Here is a 6,495-nt window from a genome sequence, read left to right on the forward strand (position 1 = left end):
TTCCAATGCATGTGAATGGAAAATACATTTCAAAGAACACTCCACATGCTACTAGGCAAGCCAGTAGTGATGGCTATTCCAGTCGAGCATAATTTTATACTACTACCATATTGTGCTTGTATTCCTTCCCTACTGTTAATCCTCCTTTGTATCCAGTCAGCAAAGTAGGATTCCTTATTTTATTAGCTCCTAAAATCCTCACTGTACGACTATACTGATCCATGTCCAGGTGAATTTTCAACATGTCCAACCACAGACAAAATGCCTTCCACTCTGTATTCAACTTCTTATCTGTCACGTATTGCCAAAAAGAGAGCATTAGTAATGCTGACCGTGGAGCTAAGTCACTCTCCTAGTATAAGTTCATTACTTGGTACTTTTCCCTAATGAGTTTTCAGATGAAAAAATTTCCACATGAATGCCCAGAAAGGAGACATATTCCTGTTCAGTACATTACAAATTAATTCATAGGGCAGCACAGCTTAATGCTGTTCCCATGCAAGTGTTCCCAGAAGTCCCAGTGCCTCACATGAGCTAATGCAGCAGTACTACAATGTGCACAGTCATAAAAGAGTAACAAGCTTACAGAATTAACTGGAGCTAATTCAGCACTGAAGTAATTTTAACCAAGGAGGAAAGACCAGTGTGTGATGGAAAAAAAACCCAACTGTTTCCTCCAAGAAGCAGACTGGCCACAATAAAGACAAGCAGGACTGCCATTATGGGAAGTTAGGATCCTAATAGTCAAATGTATTTACTGTGAAATTCATTAATGCATTAAAGGAAATGGTGAGTACCCAGCACTTCTTAGTCCATTATAAATGGCATACTGTAATTTATTGACAAAAAAAATTTAAATCCTTTGGAAGGTGAAATCATGATAGGAATTAAAAAATCAGGAAAGTCCTTGCTCAGAGGGTTCATCACTAGTATATGACTGACATGATACATTATTATTATTGCTACACTAAATGTCATAATTGTGTGAAGATTTTTATATTTCAGAACTTAACTCAAGTGCCATTTGTTGTGATTTTTATGTTTGTCTCATTAATTCTTCAACTAGAAAGATAAAATGGAAAAAAAATAAAGAAAACCGAGCATCAAAGATTATTGGACTAATAACAAAATCTTACACTTAAAATAAATTTGTATTATTTTTTAATTTTTGCCATTTTGAAATGTTTGGCTATCTAGAAAAAGATAAGCCTTGGAAAAGACAAAAAAGACCATGAGAGTGAAGCTCAAAACTACAGAAATAATTATAAGTAGACAAAGCAAATAGCAAGCAGAGTTCATTAGCCATGTGTTCAAATTACTGAGCTCGTTACAATGGATTTTTCTAAAAGATCATGATTAATTCACATCCAATTTAATAATAAGACAAGAGAAGGTAAAGGAGAATGGTGAAGTGCTGTGATCTGTTTCCACTAAACACCACAGAGCAGGGATGTGCTTCATCTTTGTAATGTAATACATACTCTGCACCACTTCACAAATTAAATACCTCACCCTCATAGAAGAAAACATACTGCAACATGAGGCTTGGCTAAGCTAAGAGAATAAATTGTACTGCAGTAGCCTAAGTAAACTGAAGCCAATTACCATCTCTCAGGAGAAAAGACAAATCACATGCATCTCTGCAGCAAGTGCTATGTTTGATGCATATATGAAAAGACATATCATGAACAATTTATAGCAGTAAAGCAGGCATTCGTTCCCAAGCATTCCACACTTCAAGTACATTTCCTGTATAATAAAATCCACTTAATGTTTTTTTTTCCTCATAACCTACATTAAGGGGTAACAGGGAAAACACTATAACCCCTGAAAGTATTCATTGTTTTAATAGGAAACACACATAAAAATATAAAAAGCACTTACCAGACCTTACATAGCATTACTGGTTTTTTTCTATAACAGGAATTTCAGCATCACAGGGACCTTTGAGCTTTATTCTAAAACTGTAGTAGTCTGTACGTACATGGATCACAAACTCTCTATCTCACCATTTTCCTGATACAGAAGTGTTTGGTTTGCTTTCAGAAGGCATAGCCCCAGATACATGCTTACAGTGAAATACAAGCAAATTACAGTCTTAATGAGTGAAACTGGTCATCTAAATCAAAGTGGGTCATGCCATTTTTTTCCCTTAGTCTAACGCAGCGATATCACATCCAGCAAACCAAAAGAAGCAGTTTAACAACTTAACATGCACAGGTTTTTAAATTATGTCACACAAACACTGTAAGTTATATTATCAATTTTTTTCCCAGAGATTTGGACCTGATTGACTTAATTGAACAGCCACAAAAATGTACACATCTTCAATTTTTCCTCTTGTTGCTGTTACAGGGGGATGACAGTGATGGGTCTAATTTTATGACTGCAGGAAGCTCAGTCCTGGTATACACTTTAGAGATCCCAGCTCTGATCTAAGGAAGGAAATTGATTGACCCAGAAAAAAATAACAGATTTTATCTCTGCAGAATATCAAAGGCCTTATCTTACCTCTTCATGCAAATATGCAGAGAAAGATCTGAGAAGTGTGTGAAAGCATGCAATGCCAAAGTTGTATATGTTCTCTCTACTAAGAAACATTAAAGGATATACATAAACACAAAAATACAGAGAAGGTTAAAGGGATAGTAGTTTTAATTTATATAGTCAGATCTCAACACATATCATAGGTATTATTTATTCTTTGGATGGGATTTTGCTTCTGCAAGTCCAGGGAACAGCACATTAATTTCAAACTCTGAAAGTGACGAGACAAAAGTGGCAGAGCATATGCTACTTCCATGAATGTGTGCTGTGTAGAAAGGATGTTACTAACATCTCCCATCTGCACCAGGCGCATCCTTAATTCATGTGTTGCAGAGTTTGTTCAGAAATTAGGACAGGCAATGATTTTTATATTACTGTTATCTTCATAATGAAGTATTTTAACCTAGAATCTAATTTAAAGTGCATTTTCAGTTATATGTTTTAGCCTTAAAATCTATAACTGCCCCATTTAGCACTTTTTTTTCTTTTTTTACCAAAGAATGAGAATAAATTACCCGGTGTATCCAGGCTGTGCAATAGGCAGAAGCAGCATTTAAATTACCTGCATCCTCTACCATGCCTTCTAGGTTCCTCACACACAGCAGAATTTCAGGAGTTCCACATGGGCACATGAAGCAGCATCCTGCTTGCTGCCCATACACATGGAAATATACACTGAGTGGAAATAGCTGTTAGGGGTACTTGGCCTCCACTGGGCAGTCTTACAGGGGAATGCTCAGTTCCTAGATCCAGCACAATTAGCCTATTTTCGTACTGTGATCTGAGTTCACTACACTCCGACATTGGCACCTTGTATCAATATCTAGTAGCCTTGTCTTCATGTCATTAAAAACAAGTCATTAAACTTTATAGGTAACTAAAATACAAAGCCTCCCTTTGTTTAGTTAAGCCCAGCATACTTGTCCAGAGCATGCAATGTTTTTTTACTTAGGTGATTTATGCTGTTAATGAAACAGGCAGAGCAATTTGTTGGCTGGGTAGTAAATTCTCAAAGTGATTTTTTTGAGCCTATACTTCTTGTTCTAACAATTTTATTTATATTTTTCAGACTGTTCATATATACAAGAATATACAAGCTCTTTTTTTTGCTTCATATTAAAATATGTAACTGACAATGCTGTTTACTGGCTTGGCTGTTCCCAATCCACATTCTGCAGAATTTGTCTAGCTGAAGCTAGAGATTGTAAATATTTTACAGTAAAACTATATTCCTATATTTTCTAGGTCACTGCTTTTTTCTGTTCCCAAATCATTAGGAACAAACAGCAGAGTGAAGGAAATGCTTCATCTGAAGATGGAGTACAAAGGAGACCGATTGTTCTCTGCAGCTCACCACTGCTCCCACACTGCTCCGCAGCACTGAAAACATACACAGAACGGCTTCCCTAGGGAAACTAAGATCCAGACAGTAACTCTCATTTAACACGAGGACTTAGACACTTTAAGGAAGTACTAGCTGGAGCCCTTTCTTCCATTTAGCCAAATCATTCTAATTAATTCCCCATTAAAAAGGTAAGATTTCTTTCCATCTTTACTCTCCCAGAGCTCTACACTCTCCTTCTTTATGTCAGCCTACATTAATTTGAAACAGAGACATCTTCCTGTTGTCTGTGTACAACATTCCTGACTGACCTTTAGGCTGAAAACTCCAACGCTAAATAATTTAAATTTTATCACAAATAACAAACACTTTTCCACAACCCATCTTCTCCGGGTATTATGTGTAGTCATACAGAGTAACAACTGCATGGTCCTTAATATAAAATTCCACTCATGCAAAGCACAAAAATACCCAGCTTTCATTTACCTTGTTCTGCACCCTTCAAGCCTGAAAGTCCTTTACCGTTTTTGAGGTTATGGTAACTCTCTTACATATCTCTCAAGTTTCCCACTCCTTACTCAAGCACTTCCTCCTGTAGAAGAGGTGTTTATTTTTGCTACTGCAAAGGAGGAGTGGAATTGAAAGGACAAATATCCTGCAGCAACTCCAACTCCAGCTGTGGTCTTGGCAGATTGCAAAAGTTTAAATGAGGCCACTCCAGGTCAGACCACACAAAGCATGTAGAAGGAAAATACTAACAATTCACTAGGTGGCACTTTTATGACCCACTTGAATCTAAAGCCAAAGAAGATGCAATCATATTTTTCTGCTATGACATTGACAAGGTCAAACTGTATTTCATCACCGCAAGTGCTTTAGTACCTCTTTCACAAGCAAAAGTCTATGTGTCCTAAGCAAAGCCCAACTTTGTATTTCTACTTACCTAATTTGCTGGGATATACTGTGGGAAGACTGAAATGAAGGGCTTTTCCCATTTATTCTCATTAACATTTCCCACCAAGTGTGTCTACTTTCTGTTGCTAGAAGTGGTCATAGCCACAGAGTTCTCCCTTCTTATTCAGACCAGTGCCCTAAACCACTGCTGTATTAACATGTTTTCACCTCAGCATATAGGTATACCTTTCCTTCTGAAGTGCCTGACTCGGGGAAAACCTTTGGTCAATACAATGCAAAGGCTCAGGCAGTCCAACTGTGACTGTCCTCTTGACTTTCCAATCCACGTAAAGATTTAAAATGGCAAATGCAAGCAGCCTCTATCACACTGTCTGCAGTGATCGATTCTTTCCCATTCCTGCATTTCAGGGAGCACGCACACAAATAATAGGGTGGACAGGGTAGGCATGTAACCATGTGCAACCCATACAAAAGAACCCACAGCTAGAAGGAGAATATCTTCATGCCCTTCCCCCATTCAGGAATTACTATCATCTTACAAGAGCCCTCCCTAAGGGCTGTATGTAGTCATGGTGACAAGACATCACCACCTGTCTGCCCCTGCAATGGAGGCAATGAGCCAGAATGCAAAGCTTTGTTTTGCTGCTGCTGAATGCATATAGCACATTTCCAAATAGCCTGATTCAAATAGAAACCAAAGAAAACGACAACACTTTCCAAAACACAAAATCTGAAGAAAGTTCCAGATTTATTAATAATGGTTTATGAAAATGAATCAATAAAACAAAGTAGCTTTAAAATCTACATGAATTAACATGCTTCACACTCTTCAAAATGCAATTTTAGTCATAAAATCATAAAAAATGATGCTTTATGACCAAAAGCTGAAAATGCCGACAATACAGAAACAGAATTTAGAATAGGCTGCAACTGTTAATACACATTGCTTTTATCTCAGTGAAAATGCACACAGACTATTGCATACTGCTTGCCTGCTCTTAACAATGTCCAGCTTGCAGCATTTTGCCGGTTTTGGTACTGACTCCAAACATCAGCTGACCAAAAATCACAGAGAACCTGCTAAAGTACTAGCACAACACCACTCAGTGAAGAGCAGCAGTAAACATTATAAATAATGAAACAGGCAGGTGAAATGCATCCCAGCAAAGAAAGGAGATGGGAGCAGAGTATTCCCTCCTCATCCCAGATATCTAGCTTATAACTCAGGTTATGCATTCATTAGGCAGCACTTCTCAGCCCTCAGACGTGGCTGCATGTCCCTACCTCAGGATGAGCTTGCCCTAGGCAAGACACAATGGGAGTATCTCCTTTCTCTTATCTTCCCAGTACACTGAGTTTCCCTAAGAAAGAAATGCAGACTGGCAAGGATTTTCAGTGTTCAGCAAGTTTCCTGAAATGGCTGAATCGGAGGGTGAGGACTAAAAAGCAAGCTGCAGAATTCTCTGTTTTGTGGTTTAGATTTATCAGCAGAGATTGTACACAGGTTTTCTGAGGCTGCACTGTTGAATTGGGCCAGACCCCTATTTTCCTATATGAGCAAGAGCTACTAGACACCTGGATCTCTTATGGATCTATTCATGTGGGCTGGCTCTTCTCTGCACATGCTCTGCCTAGGTGCAAAGCTACATCACAGGGAGAACAAGATCAGCAGAAGACCTCTTTTGGGTCAC

This window comes from Melozone crissalis, unplaced genomic scaffold (assembly GCF_028551555.1).
Source record: "Melozone crissalis strain CALT ecotype California unplaced genomic scaffold, PUWL_Pcris_2 ptg000023l_1, whole genome shotgun sequence".
In the NCBI taxonomy this organism is placed as follows: Eukaryota; Metazoa; Chordata; class Aves; order Passeriformes; family Passerellidae; genus Melozone; species Melozone crissalis.